At 44.8% G+C, this 26,865-nt stretch overlaps 1 protein-coding gene across 3 annotated transcripts in view; it reads right to left on the reverse strand.

Moving 5' to 3' along the window:
• The window catches only part of atxn1a (ataxin 1a), a 400,286-nt gene that overhangs the window by 185,337 nt on the left and 188,084 nt on the right, over positions 1–26,865 (reverse strand). The window contains exons 1-2 of one of the 3 annotated variants that reach the window (XM_038797055.1): positions 9,003–10,027; positions 8,425–8,495 (exon numbers count right to left, since the gene is read on the reverse strand). The exons of 1 other annotated variant lie outside the window; for it this stretch is intronic. The gene's annotated coding sequence lies outside the window, so the exon portion shown is untranslated. Of the gene's footprint in view, positions 1–8,424; positions 8,496–9,002; positions 10,028–26,865 lie in introns of those variants that run through there. One more of the 3 variants, XM_038797054.1, reaches the window with a different exon arrangement.

Genomic DNA, 26,865 nt, shown 5'->3' on the forward strand with positions numbered 1-26,865 from the left:
CTCCAGGGTCCCAGGTTCGGTTCCCGGCTGTGTCACTGTCTGTGCGGAGTCTGCACGTCCTCCCCGTGTGTGCGTGGGTTTCCTCCGGGTGCTCCGGTTTCCTCCCACAGTCCAAAGATGTGCGGGTTAGGTGGATTGGCCATGCTAAATTGCCCGTAGTGTTCTAAAAAGTAAGGTTAGGGGGGAGTTGTTGGGTTACGGGTATAGGGTGGATACGTGAGTTTGAGTAGGGTGATCATTGCTCGGCACAACATCGAAGGCTGAAGGGCCTGTTCTGTGCTGTACTGTTCTAAATCTAAACCTTGCTTGTACTAATTTCCTTTAACTCTGCATTTGCCTTAGTCCCTTGGATCTTTACACCTGGGAAATTTCCTGCATATTCCTTAATGAAAACAGACACAAAATAATAATTTAGCTTTTCTGCCATTTCTCTATTTCCCATTATGAATTCTCTTGACTCTGCATATAATGGACCTACATTTGTCTTGGCTAAACACTTCCTTTTTATATACATATAAAAGCTTTCACAGTCCATTTTTATTTTTTTTTGCTAGATTGCATTCATATTCGGTTCTCCCTTTCTTTATCAGTTTCTTGACATTTTGCTGTATTCGAAAAACCTCGATGCTAGGTTTACTACTCTTTCGGACAACTTTATAAGCCATTTAATCTTATACAATCCTCAACTTCCTTTGTCAGCTCTGGTTGACTGGCTTCTTCTGGGTTGTTGCACCCCGTAAGAATGTATAGGTGTTGTATGCTATGTAATAGTTCTTTGACGACTATCTATTGCCTATGCACAGTCATACCTTTTTTTAATACATTTAGAATACCTAATTAATTTTTTCCAATGAAGGGGCAATTTAGCGTGGCCAATTCAGCTCGCCTGCACATCTTAGGGTTGTGGGGGCGAAACCCACACAAACACAGGGAGACAGGGAAAACTCCACACGGACAGTGACCTAGAGCTGGGATCAAACCTGGGACCTCAGCGCCCTGAGGCAGCAGGGCTAACCCACTGCACCACCGTGCTGCCCTGAGTCATACCTTTTTTAATGTATTTTCCCAATCCAGCTCAGCCAATTTGCCCCTCATGCTGTAATGATTTCCTTTATTCAATTTTAACAACTTGCCTTTAGATTGAACTTCCTCACTTTCAAATATAATGTAAAATTCTATCACATTATGGTTACTCATCCCTGAACGTTATTTTACTCCACCCTCAGGTGGCTTTCCACCTGCCAAAACAGGGGCGGAAAAATCTCGGCCCTATCTCTTCTCTCTTGCCACCTAGCCAATTTTTTACTGTATTAATTAGTTACTTCCAATTCCATGTGTGCTCTCTTTTTTTCCTCTCAGCAATCCTTTATAAACAAGCATACTAATACCTTGTAGAAGTCCATAAAATTTACATCCATAGAATCTTGTTTGTCTTACATGTTAGTTATCTCCTCAAAAAGGGGCAGCACAGTGGCACAGTGGTTAGCACTGCAACCTCACAGCGCCGAGATCCCAGGTTCGAACCCAGCTCTGGGTCACTGTCCGAGTGGAGTTTTCATTTTCTCCCCGTGTTTGTGCGGGTTTCGTCCCCACAACCCAAAGATGTGCAGGGTAGGTGGATTGGTCACGCTAAATTGCCCCTTAATTGGGCACTCTAATTTTTTTTTAATTCACTAGGTTAATGACATATGATTTACCATTTACAAATCCATACTGGTTCTTTCAGATCAGTTCATATCATAGAATAATAGAATTTAGAGTGCAGGAGGACATTCGGCCCATTGAGTCTGCACCAGCCCTTGGAAAGAGCACCCCACTAAAACCCATGCCTCCACCCTATCCCTGTAACCTAGTAACCCCACCTAACCTTTTTTGGACACTAAGGGCAATTTTTCATGGCCAGTCTACCTAACCTGCACATCCTTGGACTGTGGGAGGAAACCGGAGCACCCGGAGGAAACCCACGCAAACACGAGGAGAACGTGCAGACTCCGCACAGACAGTGACCCAAGTCGGGAATTGAACCTGGGACCCTGGAGCTGTGAAGCAACTGTGCTAACCACTACACTACCGTGCTGCCCAATGTCCAAGTGCTTATTCACTCTGTCCCCAATAATAGATTCTACTAACTTCCCCAAAATTGACAGGTTTACATGAATTACAGAAACTTACAGAACAATTCGTTCAGCCCACTGTGCCCGTGCTGGCTCTTTAAAAGGAGGTTTACCTAGTCCCACATCACTACTTCTTAAACTGTAATCTTTTTAAAGTTCTTCATCCCTTAAATGCCTGTCCAACTCACTTTTAAAACTTTTAAAAGGTGTCAGCTTCCACCACATTCTTTGGTCCGGACAACTCAGTGAAAAACTCCCCCATCGCCCCCCCTAGATCCATTGCAAATTACTCTAAATGTATGACCTCTGGTTATTCATCCCCCACTTACCAGGCAGGATATTTTTTCCTCTATCTACTCTATTAAAACTTATGAAACTTGGGTAACCTCAAAAATGTCTCTGCTACAAGGAAAATAGACCTAACTTTCACATTTCCCAGTTTATCTCTAATACCTTCTTAAATATTACAGTAACATTGGCTCTGTGCTCTCAACCCTTATGTTTTTAATAAGTGTGGAAATGCTTAAAGTCAATTAAAATGAACAAATAAGATTCCTTAGTTTGTTTATCCTAATACCTTTTAATGGTTCAACACATTCTCAACTTATCACTGACTTTCATTATTACATATTATACTCTATTTTAAAACGTTGTATGCAAGAATTGCCCAAAATTATGAATTAGTGATGAATTCATTAACTAAATTAAGCTAGTCGACTTAACCAGCAAAAATACATTTTGTGCTTCACGGAACTATTTGTTGAAATTCATTCCACTTTTTGTAAAGACTGGTCTTCATAGTTGAAACACTATTTACACTCAAATAAGACTACATCCACTAAACAGAATCCAAACTGAAAACAAATTAGAGGGGCTAGCAAAACCAGAACATCAGGCAATTAACCAAAAGATGGTGGAAGTTGAAACCAACAGATGGATTGAAAATTGGAATGACAAGCGCACATTGTAAGGAAAATAAAAAGCCAAATATATTCAAATATTTTTTGTACGTATAAGTTGCTTTCTTGTTAAAAGTGATGCACAGCATTGCTATATAGTAAATGGGTCTAAAAATCCCTATTGCTCTACCACCTTAACGACTGCCTTTATTAGAGGGCAAAGATTTACAGTAACTGAACTGATGAAAAGCTGGAAGAAAATTACATAAACTTTGTCAACACTGAAATATCAATTGCTTTTAGAAATTCTGAAAATGCTCATAAAAGTGAACCATTTTGAGTAAAACAATTGTGTTCAAGAAAGAATGACAAATAATTACATCTGCAAATTGTGGCAATAGTTTAAAAATGGCAAAAGAAACAAAAATAAGTACCTTAAGGTAAGTAATTGAAGTGAGAAATTGTGGGCTCAAGCCCCACTCCAGAGACTGGAGTACATAATCTAGGATAACACTTAGAACTGAGGGAGCACTGCTCTGTTGCAGTCTTTCAAATGAGAAATTAAACTGAGTATTCATTTGCCCTCCTGGGTGGTTGTAAAACTCTCATGGCACTATTTTTAAAAAGGTGAGTTCCCCCTCAATTAATATTTTTCCTTGTGTCAATATCAAAATAGACTATTTGGTCATTATCACATTGCGTGTGCAAGACCTTGCTCTTTCCAAATTAGCTGCCATGTTTTCTACAATACAACCGTGACTGCAGTTTAATTTTACTCAATTGATTGTAAAACACTTTGGGCCATCCTGAGCCAATTAGAGGTGCTATAGAAATGCCAGTTCTTTTAAAAGTAATTCTCTATGTCATTTGACTTATTTGCACAAATTACCCTATAAAAGTTTTTTTTTTAAAATAGAGCTTTATTATCCATGCAAAAGTGAAAATTTGTCTTTGGCTTCACCTCCATTATAGCATATAATCATACAATCACTAGTTAAAAAACAGCAAATATTTAATGTATACCTACATTCATATATTTGTGCATAAATAACATGCATCCATACCACACAGATATAACACATTGCATTTTTTAAGTACCCAATCTTTTCCCCCCAATTAAGAGACAATTTGGCGCGGCCAATTCACCTACCCTACACATCTTTTGGATTGTGGGGGTGAAACCCACGCAAACTCAGGGAGAATATGCAAACTCCACGCAGACAGCGACCCAGGGCCAGGATCGAACCCGACCCTCAGCACTGTGAGGCAGCAGTACTAACCACTGTGCCACCGTGCCGCCAAACACATTGCAACGTACCATTAAAGCACTGAATGCAATTAAAATAAATAAAAAACAGCAAGTTGAATTTACATTATGTTATTTGGTAAGCTTATGGCACTGGGAACAAAAGACCTCAAACAGATTTTTCCTGGCAGTTGGCATTCTAAAACACCAGCCCAAAGAAAGCCTTTCAAATTGATGAGATAAAAAGTGAGAGGAATCACCGATGATGGCCTGAGCTGTCTTCTTAACTTGCTAAATAAATATCGAACCATGTCTGCTTTCCACCAATGATTTTACCTGCAGTTTGACAATTCTGGCCAGCTTACTTTTGCATTTCACACTCAGGTTACCAGGCCAGTTGTGTTGAATGATAAAATACTCTCAGCCAGACTTTTGTATACTTTCTTTAAAGCTTGACTCTTCGTATCCTGACTGGCTATAGGTGAAATCCCAGAAGACTGGAGAATAGCTAATGTTGTTCCTTTGTTTAAGAAGGGTAACAAGGATAATCCATGAAATTACTGACCAGTGAGCCTCATGTCAGTGGTAGGGAAATTATTGGAGAGGATTCGTAGAGATGGAATTTAGTCCCATTTGGAAGTAAGTAGATGTATTAGCGAGAGACAACATGGTTTTGTGATGGGGAGGTTGTGTCTCACTAACTTGATTGAGGTTTTTGATTGATGAAGGTAGGGCAGTGGATGTTGTCTACATAGGCTTTGGTAAGGCCTCTGACAAGGTCCCCTGTAGCAGACTGATACAGAAGGTGAAGTCTCATGGACCAGAGGTGAGCTGGGAAAACGGATACAGAACTGATTCGGTCATAGAAGACAGAGGGTAGCAGTGGAAGGGTACTTTTCTGAGGGCTAGTGGTGTTATAGTATATATAAATGATTTGGAGAAAAACGTAACTGGTATCATTAGTAAGTTTGTGGACAACACAAAGGTTGGTGGAATTGCGGATAGTGATGAGGAGTGTCAGAGGATACAGCAGGATATAGATCGGTTGAAGAATTGAGCGGAGAGATGGCAAATGGAGTTTAATCTGGAGAAATGTCAGCTAATGCATTTTGGAAGGTCTAATACAGGTGGGAAGTATACAGTAAATGGCAGAACCCTTAACAGTATTGACAGGCAGGGGGATCTGGATGTACAGGCCCACAGGTCACTGAAACTGGCAACGCAGGTGGAGAAGCTTGCATTCATCAGCCGGGGCATCGAGTATAAAAATTGGCAAGTCATGCTGCAGCTGCATAGAACCTTAGTTAGGCCACACTTGGAAAATAGTGTTCAATTTTGGTCGCTACACTACCAGAAGGCTGTGGAGGATTTGGAGAGGGTACAGAAGATGTTTATCAGGATATTGCCTGGTATGGAGGGCACTAGTTACAAGTAGAGATTGGATAAACTTGGTTTGTTTTCACTGGAAACACAGAGGTTCAGGGGGCGACCTGACAGAAGTCTACAAAATTATGAGGGGTATGGACAGAGTGGATAGTCAGAAGCTTTTTCCCCAAGGTGGAAGAGTCAATTACTAGGCGACATAGGTTTACGGTGCGAGGGAATTTTTTTTTTAAACACACAGAGAGTAGTGGTAACCTGGAACTCGCTGCCGGAGGTGGTGGTGGAAGCAGATACAATAATGATGTTTGAGGGGCGTCTTGATAAATACATGAATAGGATAGGAATAGAGGGATATGGACCTCGGAAGTGGAGAAGGTTTTAGGTTAGATAGGCAGCATGGTCGGCGCAGGCTTGGAGGGCCGAAGGGCTTGTTCCTGTGCTGTACTTTTCTTTGTTCTTTCCAAACCCTTATAGTTTTCTAGTTAAAAACAGACGCTGACTAGCCTTTTTAAAGATACAGTTGAAGCTTAGCTTTTTGTCTATATTTCTTTTTCATTTAGAGTACCCAATTATTTTTTTTTCCAATCAAGGAGCAATTTAGCATGGCCAATCCACCGAACCTGCACATCTTTGGGTTGTGGGGGTGAAACCCACTCAGACACAGGGAGAATGTGCAAACTCCACACGGACAGTGATTGGGGCCGGAATTCGAACCCAGGTCTTCAGCGCCGTAGGCAGCAATGCTATCCACTGTGCCACGTGCCGCCCCGCTTCTGGTCTATATATGTTCCCAGATGCTTGAAACACTCTGCAACCTCTGCTGGTTGATCATTAAGATATAGAGGTTCACACATATGCAGACTGTTGTTATACAAAATTAGCTCTTTGGATTTATTGACATTAAGAATATAAGGCTTCACTCATGCCAGATTAATTTTTAACACTTAATTGAATCAAAATACCCCAAAAATATGAATGTGGCTTCCTGTGGAGGTTAGCACATCAGAATCATTCAACTAGCAATAAATATTTGGGAGAGTTGGGGGGAGGGGGACTGTCTTACTTGAAGCAAAATACCCCAAAAATATGAATGTGTCTTCTTGTGGAGGTTAGCACATCAGGATCACTCAACTAGCAATAAAGATTTGGGAGAGTTGGGGGGAGGGGGAACGTATGTGTCAATGGTGACTATGGGTGATTCCTTTTTGTTATTTGTTTATGTGAACATGCGAGCTAATGTTTGGGGTTTGGTGGGAAAATGGGATTGTTGTTATTGATATGGGGATTGACATTGCATTTGTTACTAATTATTGTTTATTGTTGGGTGTAAATTTGGGAGAAAATGTGAAAAAGGAGAATAAAAATATGTTTTTAAAACTAGCAATAAAGATGCATTCTGAAATGTGCACATATGGTTCAAGAAGTACAGCAACATCTGCAAATTGTACTTAAAATGTATTAACTTCCTTATCTGCATCAGCAAATATTTTAATTAATTACAATCAAAAATTGGGAAGAAAGAGCACCAATACACTAGCACCAACTATCTGCAGAAATCAAGTACATTCTACAAACTAACCTTGTGGAATTGCAGTGTTATTTGAAAACAAACATTTATTTTGATCAGTAAACACTGGATCCTTGATGACATGTTGCCACACTTTCTGCAGTTACGCATTAACACAAAATCTGTAAGGCTATTTGAATAATGAAAGTGCTGAGAAAAATCAGCACATTACATTCTAAATGTTTTGATTCTCATGAAAGTTAATCGAAGTGAGGATATATGTCTCAATAAGGGGGGGGAGAAGACCAACTGGGGGCCTTTGTTCTGGCAAGCCACTTGGAGTCACTATTATTCCAGTGCTTAGCTATTTTCATTAACAGTTAATGTGTTTAAGAAGCTGTAAAAATGTGCATGGCTCTTTAGATCTTTACAACTGAACAGGAGGATTTTTGCTTGCTACTCGAGCATTATTTGTGAAGGAGGAAAATTGTCATGGTGCCAAGGCAGTACGTTAGTGTAAATTGTTAATGTATTAAGCTTGGGCATACCAAAAAAGCTGCAGCACATGTCAGATCTCCTGCAGCTTGACCTATTTTTCAGATATTTAGTCCATCTGAAGTAGATGAAGAGTACCAGACTGAAAGGAATTACAAATATTTTACAACGGCACAGTGCGTTGAGATTAAGGATATTTAACCCATTTCTTTAAAAAAAATTCCAAGACTCAAACTTAATTAAGCTATTTGGTACACATTTCAATAGCAGTGGTTTCAATTATTGCAAGAGTTGACCTTGCTCAAAACATACTATCGAGAACAAGATGAGGTTTCACGGGTTTAAATAGGCTGTAGATAACAAGATTGGAATATAATGTACTGAAAGTATGTCTCAGCGCAACATTACAAATGCCATCTAGTGTGCTGAATATAATAATAAAAAAATAGGCAACGGCCAATTAACTATTGTATAACTTGATACACAGCTGCACGATAGAAAATGTAAAAATCTGCATGTTGCAAAGACAGAGCCTAAATTAGTGCAAACGTAAAATAAAGTTAGATGCGCCCAAAGAAATTAAACGGCGCTATAGCCGTGAGTCTAAAAAAAGGTTGTTTTTTTGCTCACTTTGACAGTATTCCACATTGCAAAACGCATTAACATTCCACCGTAGGACTGCAACTCAATCCCTTGGAACCGTTATAATGTGTAAACCGCCACACACGGGCGCATATCCAGCGTACAGAAAAACTGACAGCCGAGGTAGATGTCCCTTACCAGTAGCAGCTCACTACACTTGTCGGACATTTGAACACTTTGTTTTTTGAAGAAAGCAGATGTCGGGGAACCTGCAAACACAAGGCAGACAAATGAAGGACAGCACGCGAAACGCTGCGACCTGCCGGTAAAGCTCCCGTTGTAATCTTCTCTGGGACTGGGTCGACCTCTCCGCTCGGGGGCGGGGTGGATGATGCCGCGGGCCAGGCAGACAGGCAGGTTCGGGGTAGCGGGGGATCCAAAGCCATGGTTACCAGCGACTGACAGCGGCATCCGTTGTGTGTGTGTGTGTGTGTGTGTGAGGGAGTGTGTGTGTGTTAATGAGAGAGAGGCCAGCGCTGGCCTCTCGGGCTGCCTGGGAAGCTCCTCTCCTCCGTCACTCCTATTAAAGGGGCACCTGATGGGGGGGTTCAACCTGAAACCCGTTAAACAAACATACTGGGTGCGCAGCAGTTTCAGCTGCGGGATTTATTTTGAGACAGCCACCTAGTTTTGTCTTCTGAAAGGCGGGAATGGATAAATCTGACAGGTGGCTAATGATTGGGGGGGGGGGGGGGGGGGATTAGAAAGTTAGAAACCTGGTAGATCTTCCTCTCGTCCCTTGGCCGCTGCTTCCTGCTTCCCGGAGGGCCACCATCTTCCTGTGTGCGCTGGTCAATCCCGTCCGGGCGGAATCTGGGGAGCGGGAAGATGGCGGCCCGGTCCGGAGCCGGCCGCTCAGACCCCCACGGGGAAGAGCCCCGAGCCCTCTCCCCGCAAGGATGCAACCTGATCGAATAGAGGACCTAACCTCACACAGCAAATCGGAACAGAAGTGCACAAGGCCGCGGCGCAGAACGAGAGAAGACTCTGCAGTGACACGCAGAAAACTGTGGTAAAATAAACATGGAACCTGACGGGGGAAAGCCGACAAACACCTGATTGTGCAGGATTGGGGCCGGGTCGAAGGCAGAATAAAACATGACGAGATTCTGAAAAAAATCATGGAATAACAGGAAGAATGTAGATCCCGACAGCACATACAAGGGAACACCAGGGACAGGAGCAGTAGACCATATCTGGAGCCAGCTCTGCCATTCAGAACGATAATGGCTAATCTACTGCATCGACTCTACATTCCTGTCCGCTCCCCCATATCCCTTTATGCCCTCAGGGACCAACAATCTGTCCATCGCAGCAGCCTGACATGATAAGAATTCAAAAGATTCACAACCCTTTGACTGAAGAAGTTTCTCATCAACTCAATCCTAAATATTGACCCCCCTTATCCTGAGACTGTGCTCTCCCATACTTTGCATTCCCCAGCCAGCTAAAACAACTTCTCAGCTCTGCCCTGTCAAGCCCCTTCAGCATGGTGTATGTTTCAATGAGATCACCCCTCATTCTTCCAAACTCCACAGAGGATAGATGCAATTTACTCAGCTGCTCCTCATAGGTAACAATATAGTAAATCTTTGCTGTACTGCCTCCAATTAAGTATAACCTTCCTTAATACGGAGACGAATTAAACTAACACACAGTACTCAAGGTGTGGTCTCACAAGTCCTGTACAATTGTAGCAAGACTTCCTCATTCTTGCATTCCAATCCCACTGCAATATGAAATTTCAATAAAAGGCCAACATGCAATCTGCCTTCCTCATTGCTTGCTGTACTTACATGCTACCTTTCTGCACGAGTGCACCCAAGTGTCACATCAACATTTGGAAGTTTCACGTATTTTAAAAAGTACTGTGAATAACTCACACTTCCCCACATGCTCTATTTGTCACCTTTGCAGCCTTTGTGTCTTCTTCACAGTTTATATTCCCACCAAACTTTATAGCATCAACAAACCTAGCTATATTGCCCTTGGTCTCTTTGTATAAGTGATTAATATAGATTGTAAGTAGCTGAGATCCAAGCACTGATGCTCCCACTAGTTACTGTATACCAACTTTAAAATATCCTGTTTATCCCTATTCTTTGATTCCTGTCTGTTAACCAATCCTCCATCCATGCTAATATATTAATCCCAACTCCATACCTCCTTATCTTGCCTTTTCAAAATCAAAATATAATACATATATTTACCTACAGTTATAGTTACATAAAAGATTCCAATACATTTGTCAAATACGGTTTCCCTTTCATAAAACCACACCGACTTTGATCAGACTGATTTTTTTTTTTAAAGTGCATCGTTCTGACTTCCTTCATAATAGTTTCCAGCATTTTCCCTACAACTGATGTCAGGTTAGGGGAGGTCCTGTGGGTGGCCTCCCTGCCTCGGAGCCAGAAACTCCAGGTTCACATCCCATTCAGTACTTGATGGCCGTGGAAGATACATTCATAAAATGGTGAACAGATTGATTGTCAAACTGAATCCTTTCAATACAGTTATAGAAACAGAGAAATAGTAGCAGGAGTCTGCCTTTCAACAAGATCATGGCTGGTCCTCGATCTCAACGCCATACTGCAGTGTTCTCCCCATTCTCCTTTAGAGTCTAGAAATGTATCTATTTCCTTCCTAAATATATTCAGTGATTTGTCCTCCACAAATGTTTGTGGTAGAGAATTCCACAGGTTCACCATCCTCTGAGTAAAGACATTTCTCCTCACCCATATCCTGAGACTGTGATCCCTTGTTCTAGAACCTCCAGTCAGAGCAAACAACATCCCTGCGTCCACTCTGTCCAGTCCTGTCAGAATTCTATACATTTCAATTAGCCCCTCTCATCCTACATTCCAGTGACTACAGGCCAAGTCAACCCAATCTCTCATAAATATTAGCCATTGCTAATATTTAATATTGCCAATCATGCCTTTTAATGATGTTCCCCAATCTATCTTAGCCAACTCACACCTCATACATAGAACAGTACAGCACAGAACAGGCCCTTCAGCCCTCGATGTTGTGCCGAGCAATGATCACCCTACTCAAACCCACGTATCCACCCTATACCCGTAACCCAACAACCCTCCCCCTAACCTTACTTTTTTAGGACACTACGGGCAATTTAGCATGGCCAATCCACCTAACCTGCATATCTTTGGACTGTGGGAGGAAACCGGAGCACCCGGAGGAAACCCACGCACACACGGGAAGGACGTGCAGACTCTTCACAGACAGTGACCCAGCCGGGAACCGAACCTGGGACCCTGGAGCTGTGAAGTATTTATGCTAACCACCATGCTACCGTGCTGCCCAATACCTTCGTAGTTTCCTTTGTTTAGATTTCGAACCCTAATTTCAGATCTGGGACTTCTTCACTTTCCATTCAAATAATAATCTTTCTTAGTGTCACAAGTTGGCTTATGCAATGAAGTTACTGTGAAAATCTCTCAGTCGCCACACTACAGCGCCTGTATTGAAGGGATTAAGGGTTATGGTGTTCGAGCCGGAAAGTGGAGCTGAGTCCACAAAAGATCAGCCATGATCTCATTGAATGGCAGAGCAGGCTCGAGGGACCAGATGGCCTACGCCTGCTCCCAGTTCTTATGTTCTTATATCATATTATGGTCACTGTTCCCTAAAGGAACCCACACAACAAGATTATTCATTAATGCCTTCTCATTGCAGAATACCAAATCAAGGATAGCATGTTCCTTAGTTAGATGGGACCGGAAGACCACCAACAGCGGGCTGCCTCTGTCACCACAAAACACACTGGGGGGGAGCAAATCCCATCCAAACTATTTGTTTAATATCCGTCATTACTTAATTCTCCATGACAATTTTCTCTATCTCTATCTAATGGACCTACATTTATTTTAGCTACTCTCCTTTTTACATACATATAAAAGCTCTTACCATCTGTTTTTATATTTCACTCATGTTCTACTTTTTTGCTTTTTATCAACTTTTTGACTCCCAATTCTCAGGCTTATGACTTTTCTTTGCTACACTATAAGGCTCTTCTTTTGATTTAATATTATCCTTAACCTCTGTAGTTATCTGGCTTTTGGTTTTTTTAATGGATGTATTCTTGTTGAGCATTTTAAATCACTTCTTTAAATATTTCCCACTGTTTACTTTCCACCATGCATTTTAGTCTATTTACCGAATTAACCATAGCTAGTTCTTCTCTCACATCTATCGAATTGAAATTGTTTAAATTCAAGATTATTGTTTGGGACTGGATTATGTCACTTTCAAATTTACTATGGAATTCAATTGTATTATGGCCATTATTCCCAGGGTACTCCTTACAATAAGATTACTAATTAAACCTGCCTCATTACACAAAATTAAATCTAAAATAGCCTTATCCCTAGTTGATTCCACAACATATTGTTCCAAAACAGTTGCAAAAGCATTCCACAAAATCATCTTCTAGACTACCCTTGTCAATTTGATTTGTCCAGTCTATATGAAAATTACAATCCCTCACAATGAATACATCGTCTTTGTTACCAGCTCCAATTACTTCTTATTTCATACTCTATCCAGCAGAATAACTACAGTTACAGAGCCAATAACCTACTCTCACCAGCAATTTCTGACCCTTTTTATTCTTAATCTCCACCCATGCTGGGTTTACTTCCTGAACTTCTGAATTAAGATCCTTTCCCACTACTACACCAATGTTATCTTTTACAATGAGGGCAACTCCTCTTCCTTTTTGATTCTGTGTATTTGAAATGTTAAGAATCCTGGAATATTTATTTTCCAATCATGGTTACATTGTAACAGCGATTAAATATAAACCAAGGGCGGTGCGGTGCCACAGTGGTTAGCACTGCTGACTCACAAGCACCAAAGACCCAGGTTTGATTACGACCTTGGGTGAGTGGAGTTTGTAAATTCTCCCCACTTCTGTGTGGGTTTCCTTCAGGTGCTCCAGTTTCCTCCCACAGTCCAAAGATGTGCAAGTTAGGCGGATTGGCCATGCTAAATTGCCTCTTGGTGTCCAACGGTTAGGTGGGGATAGGGCAAGCGGCAGTGGAGGGGCCTAGGTAGGGTGCTCTTTCAGAGGGTCGGTGAAGACTTGATAGGCCGAATGGCCTCCTGCACTGTAGGGATTCTATGATTTATCTCTATTTGTTCTGCTAGTTCATAGAAACATAGAAAATAGGAGGAGAAAGAGGCCATTTGGCCTTATGGGCCAGCTCCACTATTCAATAATAATCTTTCATTATGATCATGGCTAATCATCCAACTTAGTAGCGTGATCCCACCTTCTCCCCATATCCTTTGATCTTCTTCACCACAAGTGCTATATCCAACTGCTCCTTGGAAACATACAGGGCAGGATTCTCCTTCCTGCCAGATCTGAACACTCTGGGTGAAGAAATTCCTCCTCATCACTGTCCAAAATGGTCTACCCCATATCCTCAGATAGTGACTCCTGGTTCTGTTCCATTGGGAACATCCTTCTGGCATTTACCCTGTTTAGTCCTACCCTGACTGGTGTTAGAACTTTATAGGTTTCTGAGATTCCCCCACATTCTTCTGAACTCCAGCGAATACATCCTAACCAACTCAATCATTCCTGCCATTCCAGGAATCAATCAGATGAACCTTCGTTTCACTCCCTCCAGAGCAAGAACTTTCTTTCTCACATATGGAGACCAAAACTGCACACAATATTCCAAGTGTGACCTCACTGAGGCCCTGTATAATTGCAGCTACACATCCCTGCTTCTGTATTCAAAACCTCTCGCAATGAAGGGCAACATACCCATTAGCCTTATTTACTGTCTGCTTCACCTGCATGCTTACCTTAAGTGACTGGTATACGAGGACACCCAGGTCCCGTTGCACATTCCTCTCCTAATTGATAGCCATTCAGATAATAGTCTGCCTTCCTGTTTTTGCTACCAGAGTGGATAACCTCACATTTATGCAAACTATACTGCATCTGTCATTCATTTGCTTACTCACTCACTCAACTTGCCCAAATCACACTGAAGGATCTCTGCATCCTTCTCACAGTTCACCCCCAACCCAGCGTTGTGCAATCTGCAACTTTGGAGATATTACATTTTGTTCCCCCATCTAAATCATTAATATAGATTGTGAATAGCTGGGGTCTCAGCACCGATTCCTGCGGTACCCCACCAGTCGGTAGCACTGTTGTTTCACAACTCCTTGGTTGGTCCCAGGTTCGATTTCCAGCTTGGGCCACTGTCTGTGTGGAGCCCGCACATTCTCCCCATGTCCACGTGGTTTCCTCCGGGTGCTCTGGTTTCCCCCCACAAGTCGTGAAAGATGAGCTGTTAGGTAATTTGGACATTCTGAATTCTCCCTCAAGTGTACTCAAACAGGCACTGGAGTGTGGCAACTAGGGGCTTTTCACAGTAACTTCAGTGCAGTGTTAATATAAGCCTACTTGAGCCTGCTGTTTGGAAAAAGACGCGTTAATTCCTACTCTTTGTTTTGTGTTGGCCAACCAGTTTTCTATCCATCTCAATACACTACCCTTAATCCCATGTGCTTTAATTTTGCACGCTAATCTCTCATGTGGGACTTTGTCAAAAGCCTTCTGAAACTCCAAATAAACCACACCCACTTGCTCCCTCTCATCAACCTATTAGTTACATCCTCGGAGAATTATATCAGATTTGGCAAGCATGATTTCCCCTTCATAAATCCCTGCTGACTCTGTCCGATCCTGCCTCTGTTTTCTAAGTGTTCTGCCATAAAATCTTTGATAATGGATTCTAGAACTTTTCCCACTACCGACGTCAGGCTGACTGGTCTATAATTCCCTTTTTTCTCTCTACCTCCCTTTTTAAATAGTGGGGTTACATTAGCTACCCTCCAATCTGTAGGACCTGCCCCTGAATCTATAGAATCCTGGAAGATGACCACCAATGCATTCACTATTTCTAGAACCACAGGGGGAATTCTCCGACCCCAACAGGGTCGGGGAATTGCCCGGGGCCTTCGTAAATCCCGCCCCCGCCGTGGCTGGAATTCTCCACCACCCGGGAATCGGCGGGGGCGGGAATCACGCTGCGCCAGTCGGAGGGCCCCCCGTGCCGGTCGGTGGGCCTCCCCGCGGCGATTCTCCAGCCCGCGATGGGCCGAAGTCCCGCCTCTGTCAGGCCTCTCCCGCCGACGTGGTTTAAACCACCTCTGGTGCCGGCGGGAGCAGGCAGCATGAGCGGGCCCCGGGGTCCTGGAGGGGGCGCGGGCCGATCTGACCCCTGGGGGTGCCCCCACGGTGCCACCACCGTGGCGGAGGCGGAAGAGACCCCCTCCACTGCGCATGTGCCGGGGTGACATCAGCGGCCACTGACGCTCTGGCGCATGCGTGGTCTCACGCCGACGGCCTTTCGGTCAGCCCGACGCCAGTCGGCGGGGCGCCAAAGGTCGGTCGGCGGAGCGGGAGCCACTCCAGCGCAAGCCTAGCCCTTAAAGGTGCGGGGAATTCCGCACCTTTGGGGAGGCCTGACGCCAGAGTGGTTCTCGGTACGCCAGGCCCCCCCCCCCCCCCCCCCCCCCCCCCCGCCCGCCCCGCCGGGTAGGGGAGAATCCCGGCTCACTTCCTTTAAGTACTCTGGGATGTAAGTTATCAGGCCCTGGGGATTTATCAACCTTCAATCCCATCAATTTCCCCAAACATTCTCTACTAATATTGATCACCTTCAGTTCCTCCCTCTCACTAAACCCTGCATTCCCAGTTCATTTATCTTACTGTGAATGCTTCATGCATTCAGATTAAGGGCATTTCTTTTTTTTACTACTATCCCTTACATGGACTTTATTCATGGATACATTGTTACATTAAATTCTGTACCTTCCTCTCGCACTCTACATAGCTTTATCCAAATCACTACACTGCTCTATTATCTCGACTTTAGCTGATAGAATCCAGAATTGACTCTGATAGAACGTAGATTGGAAGCCATTTGAACCGTAAAAGGATCCCAACAGAATGGACTCCAATAACAACAACAACTTATATTTGTCTCGTGCCTTTAGTGTATTAAAACATTCCAAAGCATTTCACAGGAGCATATAATAATAAACTTGATATTTGCGTCACATTAGATGAAATTAGGGCATCTGGTGAAAAGCTTGGTAAAGAGGTAGGAAAGTCTTAAAAGCAGCATAGAGAGGTGGAGAGGACTGAGAGGGAAACTCAAGAACGTAGTCCCTGGGCAGCTGAAGGTATAGCCACCAATAGTGAAGCAATTAAAATCAGGGGTCCTCAAGAGGCCAGAAATAGATGAGCAAAGATATGATGAAGGGTTGTGGGACTGGACAAGATAACAGAGATAGGGAGGGGGAGGGCAATGGAGGGATTTGAAAACAAGGATGAGAATTGAAAAATTGAAGTTTTACTTGACTGGGAGCTGAAGCAGGTCAGCGAGCACAGGAGTGATAGGTGAACAGGAATTGAAATGAATAAGGAGACAAGCAACAGAGTTTTGGATGACCTGTTTACAAATGGGGAAGGCGAATCAGGAGAAGTCTTCAAGTCTAGAAGTAGCAAAGTGTCATGTGAGAGACCCTTTAAGAACTGGGTGTTTATTAAATACCTGCAGTGGATGTACCTTTACGAAATGGGTGTTTATTAAATACCTGTAGTAGATGTACCTTTAAGAAACGAGTGTTTTTTCAATAGCTGCAGTGATGTCAGGATGTGGGTGGAGCTGGGTTGTCTGTCTTCACTTTCGTTTTTGAGCAGACAGCTACAGGGTGTTTTTAGTTTCGTTTTGAGAGCTGGTTAGCTGCAGGCAAAGCAAGCAGCTTTATAAGGATCTCTTTGCAATCTAAAGACTGTCTCCAGATCATTTGGGTGATTTCAAACCTGATCTCTGTGCTAAAAAGGGTCTTTTGCCTTTTGGATGTTGCAAGCAAAGATTAAGGGTTACTTATAGAATATTGTATCTGTGGGGACGATTGGTGTTGATATTTGTTAAGGTGTTTACTGTGGGTTTATAAAGTGTTAACTGGTTTCATAAATAAACATTTTTAAAATTTAATTCTCTGTTGTACTACACCTGTAAAGTAGGCCCGTGTGCTCCCCATACCACAATCTATTAAAAGTTGGGGGTCAGCTGAACTCCATCATACACTTTGGGGTTCTCTAAACCCTAGCCCATAACAAATGGCATAGATGAGGGTTTCAATAGTAGATGAGCTGAGATGGGGGTGGGGTGGCGGCGAAGTCAGGCAAGGTTAGGATGGTGGAAAAAGGTTGTCTTAGTAATGGCGTAAATATTTAGTCAAAAACCTCATTTCGAAATCAAATATAATAAAATTGTGAATAGACTGGCAGGGGGAAGGATGGAGTTGGTAACCACTGAATGGAGTTTGTAGCAGTGACTGAAGACAACGGCTTTAGCCCTCCCAATATTTAACTGGAGGAATGTTTTGCTTATCCAGTACTGAATGCTGGACAAGCAGTCAGATAATTTAGCAACATTATAGGAGGCAAGATTTGTGGGTGTGAGGTAGAGTTGAGTGGTGCTGTCAGTGTGCATGTGAAGACTACACTTTGCTTTTGAATGATGTTGCCGAGGAGTTGCATGTCAATGAGGAATTGGAAGAATTTAAGGATAAGAGACTTAAGAGACACTAGTGGTAACAACTGACCAAATGGACCCCGATACACTGCAGAATAAACATCAATAGAATAAGTGAATAAAATCTGACACCACAGAACTGATCTTGATGGAGTTTGGAATAAAAGATGCCAGTGTGCAGTACAGCACAGAACAGGCCCTTCGGCCCTCGATGTTGTGCCGAGCATTGTCCGAAACCAAGATCAAGCTATCCCGCTCCCTGTCATTCTGGTGTGCTGCATGTGCCTATCCAATAACCGCTTGAAAGTTCCTAAAATGTCCGACTCCACTATCACAGCAGGCAGTTCATTCCCCACCCTAACCATTCTTGGTGGTTCATGTATCTCATGACCTTCATGTATCTGTTGTAGAATCATGGGTCTAAGTGACATAGGAATCTCTGCGATCGAGTCGGAGTAATAATCCATCAAGAGTGACAATAAGAGAATAAACCCAACTATAATCATAGTGATAACTGGAAAATAATACAAATCAGAGAATAATGCTCAATAAAATGCAGAACAGAACCTGATAGAAGACAGAATTGAACTTCATAAAACCAGAGAATTGAATCCGATTGAACAACAATAATAATCTTTATTATTGTCACAAGTAGGCTTACATTAACACTGCAATGAAGTTACTGTGAAAATCCCTTAGTCACCACACTCCGGCACCTGTTCAGGTACACAGAGGGAGAATTCAGATTGTCCAATTCACCTAACAAGGTGTTTCTAGAAGCTTGTCCACCACTAATTCTTAACTGACTGGCCTGTGATTGCTCAGGTAACCTTACAACCTTTGTTAAACAAGGGCGTAACATTTGCAATTCTCCAGTTCTCTGGCACCTCTCATGAATCTAGGGATGACTGGAAGATTATGGTCAGCAGCCCTGTAATTCTCATTCTCACTTCATTCAGTATCCTTGGATGCATCTCATCTGGTTCTGGTTCCTACTCAACTTTAAGTACCGACAGTCTATTCAACACTTCCCGCTTAGCAATTTTAAACCCTTCCCGGGACAGAGTTTCCTCGTGTGTTGCCATGTCCTGGGTAGCATCTACCTCATTGGTAAAGACTGATGGAAAGTATCAATTTAATACTTCAGCCAGGCCCCCTGCCTCCAGGAATAAATTATCTTTTAGGTCCTTAAATTGGCTCTATTTTGGCTTTAATGACCCTTTTACTATTTATATGCCTATAGAAGACTTTGGAATTCCTCTTTATGTTGGATGCCAATCTTTTCTCATTATCCATGCTCGCCTCTCTAATGAGCTTTTTCCACTTCCTCTCTGAACCTTCTGTATTCCTCTTGGATCTCGACAGAATTTTCGACCTGACACCTGTCATAAGCACACTTTTTATTTTAATGAGTAGCTGGTACTCATGTAGTATTAGTCATATTATCTTAAAATCTACATGTTAAAAAATAAAGTCTGACCTCAGGGGATTAAGATGTGCAGAGCTTTTCACTGAATGTCTCAAATTAAAATAGAAATAAGAAGCTACCTGGAAATAGTCCATGTAAAAAATGTAAAATGTCACCACAGTTCCAGAGGACCATAGGCTGCTCTCCCCTTTGAGAGTTGACTGGTGGTGATTTAACCTGAGGGTCACCGTACCTCAGGCGAGGGGCAAGGTTGAGAAGGACGGGTACTGCATGAAAAACCTCAGCCGTTATGGGAATTAAACTCGCGCTGCTGCCGTCACATCACGAACCAGCCGTCCAGCCAACTTAGCTAACCTGTGCGGGAGTTCGCCTTCAGCGGTACTGGAGGATTCCGTCAGCAGGAAAAGCCGGAAAATCCCATCCCTTGTTTCTTTTGTTATTCTGCACTTTATTCAACCTTAATGTATGGGAAGGACAGCCAAATGAAGCATTCAAGAAGCTACTGTTCTCAGAGGATGCAGCTCACAGGATATTGGTTGGCCATCCCATGTTAAGATAGAAGTATAAAGTACACTGGAAACAGGGGTTTTAGGAACAACAGACATTTTGAACAGAACTGGTGGACTATATGACTACAATATAAAATAAGGAGTAAAATTCTTAAGGGGCTGCAGGAGCAGAGGGACATAGGTGTATATGTGCATAGAACATTGAAGGTGGCAGGACAGGACGATATGCACTTGCCCCAACCCACCACTCTTTGCCTTTACACCTTCCATGCCAACTCACCAGTACCCACCATGGCAGATCTCTGGATCCATGCTGAGATGAAATAAAATAAATGTTCCAGTGTTTGTTGCAGAATTTATTTTAAAAATGCACTCAAAAAATTATTCACTACATTTGCATCCCTTCCTTTAATCCAGGGGTGGGAAAACTTTTCCGTGCAAGGGCCACATTCAGAAATTCACAATTCACAAAGGGCCGCATAGTATATTAAGTAAAATAATTACTTCACCCGGTTATGATTCTGGGCGCCTCATATAGAACATAGAACAGCACAGAACAGGCCCTTCGGCCCTCGACGTTGTGCCGAGCAATGATCACCCTACTCAAGTCAACGTATCCACCCTATACCAGTAAGTAACCCAACAGCCCCCCCACCCCCCATTAACCTTAAAAAAAATTTTTTTTTTTTTTTAATTTAAAAAAAAAACTTGTTTTTTTTTTAATGACTTGGTGGGCCGCAGAAATACCTTTGGCGGGCCGCATGTGGCCCGCGGGCCGTAGTTTGCCCACCCCTGCTTTAATCCTTATGAAAACAAATATTTCATTCAAGTGATTAATCCCTTAGAAAAACAAGAATTGATGGGCAGTACGGTGGCGCAGTGGTTAGCACAGCTGTCTCACGGTGCCCAGGTTCGATCCTGGCTCTGGGTTACTGTCTGTGTGGAGTGTGCACATTCTCCCTGTGTTTGCATGGGTTTCGCCCCCACAACCCAAAGTTGTGCAAGGTAGGTGGATTGGCCACGTTAAATTGCCCCTCAATTGGAAAAAATCAATTGGGTACTCTAAATTTATTTTTAAAAAACACGAATTGATATTCATTGCCACACATCAAAGACATTTTAACCACTTGGGAGTCGTCAATCAAATTGAACTGACAGGCATCCCACTGTGATAGTGATAATTTGTGAAATCAGTCATTCGGCACAAGTTCTAAATTCATGACCCTCAAATTTATGTCAACAGAGTGAAATAGCAAGGACTGGTATTTTTAAACTGCAGATGTATTTTAACCTTTAAAGGTTGGCAGATTTAAATACCTGTTAGTTGACAGCTCCAACCAGCTTTACAGTTTCATTGCGTTTATCCAGTTTCTACATTCACCCATGTCTACCGTTAACAATTCCAAGGAGCACTTGACCTCTCCCAAAGGTGTCTCTGAACCTTTCCAAAAAGGGTACTGTCAAGTCCCACATGGGACTTATGGGGTGGGAATGATAATCTTCCCCGTGGCCCTCGCGGAGTATGAGCTCCCCCGGTGAGGGCGGAGGATCTCCATTCAGCTAGAATAAAAGGCCAGCCAGTAAGGCACCGGCAGTGAAGAAATTCAGTAGGGATCTATCGGGAGTTGTATATAACGTAACTGTAAATAAACCAAAATTCTTTATTCTTATTCGGTGTGGACTCCCTGTGTCTTTATTAAACTGGCGATGAGGAATAAACTGGTTTGTTGTCGATTCTGCATCCTACTCGGCTGAGCCACCTCCCTGATTTTGCCATGTCCCTGTTTGGGCGATTCGATGAATTTGACGCTGGTGTTGAAGACTGGAACCAGTACGCAGAAAGGATGTGTTAATTCTTCCTGGCCAATCACAAAGGACGAGCACCAGATGGTCTCACCATTGTGTAGGGCGCACATGTTTAGAGTAATCAGGAGTCGTGCGTACCCGGCGGTGCCAAATACACACTCATTCAACCAACTTGTGGCCGATCCCGGCCCTGGGTCACTGTCCATTTGGAGTTTGCATATTCTCCCCATGTCTACATGGGTCTCGCCCCACAAACCAAAAAGATGTGCAGATAGGTGGATTGGCCATGTTAAATTGCCCCTTAATTGGAAAAAAAGAATTGGTACACTAAATTTATATTAAAAAAAGAAAAACATGTATGGCGGAGAGGTCCCCTGGTGAGTCTTTCCCCCAGTTCATATTTCCGCTATGGAAGATAGCCGAGTTTTGTGAATTCGGAACTGCTTTACTTGATAGGTTCCGCGATCATTTGATCAGTGATATAAATGACATGGAGACACAAAAAAGCTTTTGGGTGAGACCTCCCTGACTTTTTAAAAAATATATATTTTTATTCAAATGTTCAATATTTTAACATTTTTACAACAATGCACAATCCCAGACCATCCCAGGGCCCTATTGTCAGCCATGGGCAGGTCCTGCCCACCCTGGAGAAGAGGGTGTCCCTCTTCTCCTCCACCGCATTCAACAATCAATTGAGCTCTGACCCTGTGAATCTTGGGGCAGCTCTCTCATGTGCTATTTTCTTGGCTGGAATGAGAGTGTGTGGGGAATGGAGTGTCTATAAGCAGCTCCAGCTTGTCAAGCTCTCCAGCAGCAATTCCTGCCGAAGCGAATCAGACGCCTGCGGGAATGGGAATTGCTCTGATTCACGTGGGCAGAGAGCTGGCCCAATAGCATGAGCATGCCCTAAATTGCTCCACAAATAGCACCCCCAATGGTGAACTCAAACCGCACACAATTCAGCCATGACATCAACACTTGTCTCCCAAACGGAGAATTTTGCCCTACTACTCTGGTTTAAACACAATGCCAGAGTAGCTATTTGTTTTAACTTGATGTTCTCCTGATCAGAAATTGATGTCAGTCTGCATTGCTGGGTAGAAACGTCTTCTGAAACAAAGGGTGGAATTGGCCACTGATTTTAGATAAAATAATATAAGTAAAAGAGAGAGAGGAATGGGGCAGAATTCCTCAATATATTGTGAAAACTAAACTTTCAGAAGTTAGTCAGGCCAGTTTAAACTTTAAAATTAAGCCAGAAAATTATGTCCACAAAATAACCCATGAACCATAGATGGAACAACCAGCAGCATCCTAGCCTAAAGACCGTGGGCGAGATTCTCCCAAAACGGGAGAAATCGTAAAGCTGCCGTAAAACCCGGGCGGGTTTGACGCCAACGCGCCCCTTCCCGACCGGGAACCGATTCTGGTCCCCGGTCGGGGCTAGCAGCCCGACGCCGTAGGCTCCGGCAAGACGGGCTTAACGAAAATCGTTAAGCCCGCTTGCCAGAGTTAGCGCCGGCTGACGCGTCATATGACGTCAGCCGCGCATGCGCATGCCAATCGGTGCCATGGTTATTAATAGCGAGTTTGTGACGCTGGTTTTACGAACGGCAAGAGCAGGTGTGTTTGCCGTTCGTAAAAGCGGAAAGGGCTGGGACTTCGGCCCATCTAACAGCTGAGAATCGCTGCCGGCCGTAAAAAAACGGCGGCAGCGATTCGGGTCGGGACTTCGGCGGGGGGGGGGGGGGGGGGGGGGGAATAGCGGGAGGGCGGCAAAAATGTCGGGAAGGCCCTCCCGCTATTCTCCCACCCGTCGTGGGGGTCGGAGAATTTCGCCCCGTTTGCTTCTGAACTCTGCCTGCAAACATTTTCTACAGGAATAGATTTGTCAACTTCTACATATTCTCTGAAATTTGAAATAAATGTTCATTATAAATAAACATCTCTATATTCACAAATTACTATTTTCCCCATTTTCATAGAATTTACAGTGCAGAAGGAGGTAATTTGGCCCATCGAGTCTGCACCGGCCTTTGGAAAGAGCATCCTACTTAAGCCCACATCTCCACCCTATCCACGTAACCCCACCTAACCCTTTTTTGGACACTAAAGGCAATTTAACATGGCCAATCCACCTAACCTGCACGTCTTTGGACTGTGGGAGGAAACCGGAGCACCCGGAGGAAACTGGAGCACCCGGAGGAAACCCACGCAGACACAGGGAGAACGTGCAGACTCCACACAGACAGTGACCCAAGCCGGGAATCGAATCTGGGACCCTGGAGCTATGATGCAACAGTGCTAACCACTGTGCTATCATGCCATACATTTATGAGATGTGGGTGCCGCTGGCAAGGCCAGCCATTATTGCCTAGTCTTTGAGAAGGTGATGGTGATCCACCATATTGAACCATTGCAATCCATGTAGCGTAAGGACTCTCACAATGCTGTTGGGTGGGGAGTTCCATGTTTTAGACCAAGCAACAATAGTGGGTGGTATTCTCCGCTCCCAGGCCTAAGTGCCCGTGCCATCGTGAACGCCGTCACGTTTCACGACGGCATGAACAGGTCCTGGGCATGACCTATTATGGCTCCCACAGGGGGCCAGCAGGGCGCTGGAGTGGTTCCCGCCATCCAGCGTCCCTATGCAACGCCAAATGGGCGCCTCACCAACCCGCGCATGCAGAGTTGGGGCAGCTCATTCCTGCGCATGCGCAGTTGGGCCGCGCCATCCTGCACATGCGCGGGAAAGTTCTTACGTGCGCCGGCTCCTCACCAACATGGTGCTGGTGTTCTGAGCCCGGGCGCGAAAGGAGGTAGGCCCGGGTGGGGAGAGGCCGGCCAGCCAATCGGAGGGCCCCCATTGCGGGCCAGACCCCATCGGAGGCCCCCCCCCCCCCCCCCCGCATTCCCACACAGTTCCCGGCGACAGCGACCAGTGGTGGACGGTACCGGCGGGAACCTGTCGTGTCGGAGCGATGGCTCGGCCCATCCGGGCTGGAGAATCGCCGCTCGCCATTTGCTCTCCGGGCCGCTCGCCGTTTGCGGCAATTCTCCGAGCGGCCCGGCGCAATTTGTCCACCGCTGGTTTCGGGGGGGGGGTGGGAGAATCACGTGCGGGGGTGGGGCGGCCTGATGCGATTTGCGCGGCGCCCCAGCGATTCTCCCACGTGGGGGGGGGGGAGAATACTGCCCGAAAGATCAGCAATTGTATTATTTAAGTTAATGTAACAATGCACAATGCACTTTCAGAGACTTCATGAGTGAGCAACAATCAATTTATTTATAAGAATCTACAAGAGCAACAGCAAACCTACTGCTAGTTCTGGAATGCCAAAACCTAAGGGGACTCCTCCCCCTGGGGTGATTCCCCACTCTGTGTCTCGATTGGTCACCCAAGCCAGATGACCCTTACCCTTCTGTGTTGCCCTTAAAGGAACAATCACCAAAGTTGGGCTGGTGTGTGACTTGGAGAAGAAGTTGATGGGCGGGGATTCTCTGCTCCTGAGGCTAAGTGTTGATGGCGTCGTGAATGCTGTCGCGTTTCTCGACGGCGTCAACATGCCCCCAGGAGCAGTGATTTTGACCCCTACAGGGGGCCAGCACGGCACTGGAGCGACCCACGCCTCTCCAGCTGCCGATACCAACGTCAGATGGGCGACACGGGTCTGCGCATGCGCAGTGGCTCCCTTCTCCACGCCTGTCCCGACGCAACATGGTGTAGGGCTACAGGGGCCGGCGCGGAGCAAAAGAGGCCCCCAGCCCGAGAGGCCGGCCCGCCGATCAGTAGGCCCCGATCGCGGGCCAGGCCACAGCGGGGGTCCCACCCGGGGTCGGGAACCCCCCCCCGGGGAAGCCCCCGGATGGATGGATGCCGAGGTCCCACCAGGTAAGACCACACGTGGACTGTGCCGGCAGGACTCAGATTTTTTTATGCAGCCGCTCGGCCCATCGCGGGTGGAGAATCGCCGGGGCACCGGCGGCAATGACGCCGATTGTCTGTCTCCGGGGAATCGGCGGGCCGGCGTCAGGGTGCCGTCGCGCCATTCGCGCCGAGCTCGCGATTCTCCAGCCTGGCGTGGACTGAGAGAATCCCGCCCGATATTTCTTGACCTGTTAGCTTGGTCTTTCTGAGCAGTAAAGGTCATGAGATTGAGAGATGTTGTAGAAAATGTTGCTAAAGTGCATCTGCAACACACGTCTGCCACGATGTGCAAAAAGGAGTAGATGTTTAAGGTGCCAGGTAGCGTCAAGCTCCTTGAAAGCTGCTGGAGCTGCATTCATCCGGACAAGTGGAGAGCATTCCATCACATTCCTGACTTGTGCCTTGTAGACACAGGAAAAGAGGTGAATATTTTCAAATTACAGCATTTCTATATCATAGAAACCCAATTCTCCCATCTGGCAGGGGTGGGAACAGGGAGTGTTTCTCACTTCGGAGGTCAGCGGGAAACCATGCCATATCTTCCGGCCCCAACATAATTAATTATGCACTCAGGGGTTTAGCACCATATTCCATGATGGGGCGTACATGACAGAACACGTCAGCCATCACATCTGGGTGCCATATTTAAAAGGCACTCAACATAACTGTCTCACGGTTGAAGTAAGAAGATGGACCTCCTGAAAAAGAAGATTAAGCTCAAGGAACACTGTGAGGCTGGTGATATCCATGCTCTATGACACTGAAGCTGGAAGATCTATCTGATAAGATATTCCTCACCCACTGCTTTGGGGTTCAGGGTCTAAGGTTGCAGGCAGCTTCCATCCCGAAACCCAGAGGCGGCACCTGCCATTGTTCAGTTGAGTCCCATCTTCATGCCAGGCTGTTTCAGACGTGTTTTCCCACTGGCGTTGCGGAGAATTGGGTGTGGGGAGGGAAGATTCCAGTTGGGCCTTCATCTGCATCTCATTAGTGGGATGCAAATCAGTTTCACGCCGACTTCCAGCGGGATTCCTGATTCTCATGGGGGCGGCGGTGGGAGATCACGTGGGAAATTCACGCCAGCGTGAAACCAATTATCGGACTGCTGCCGAATTCTCTCCCCTTTTCGCCATTGAACCCACCGGCAGGGATATGGGAGAATTCTGCCCAACCACAGGCTATGGGCGCAATTTAACGGGAGGAAACTGAGTCCCAATTTTGTCGCATTTAAGCAGTGTGTTTCTCGACGCCTGCAGCGCTGAGAACAATCCCGCTATCAAACAGGACTCTTTATTTTGGCCTCGG

Source organism: Scyliorhinus canicula, chromosome 5, assembly GCF_902713615.1.
Source record: "Scyliorhinus canicula chromosome 5, sScyCan1.1, whole genome shotgun sequence".
In the NCBI taxonomy this organism is placed as follows: Eukaryota; Metazoa; Chordata; class Chondrichthyes; order Carcharhiniformes; family Scyliorhinidae; genus Scyliorhinus; species Scyliorhinus canicula.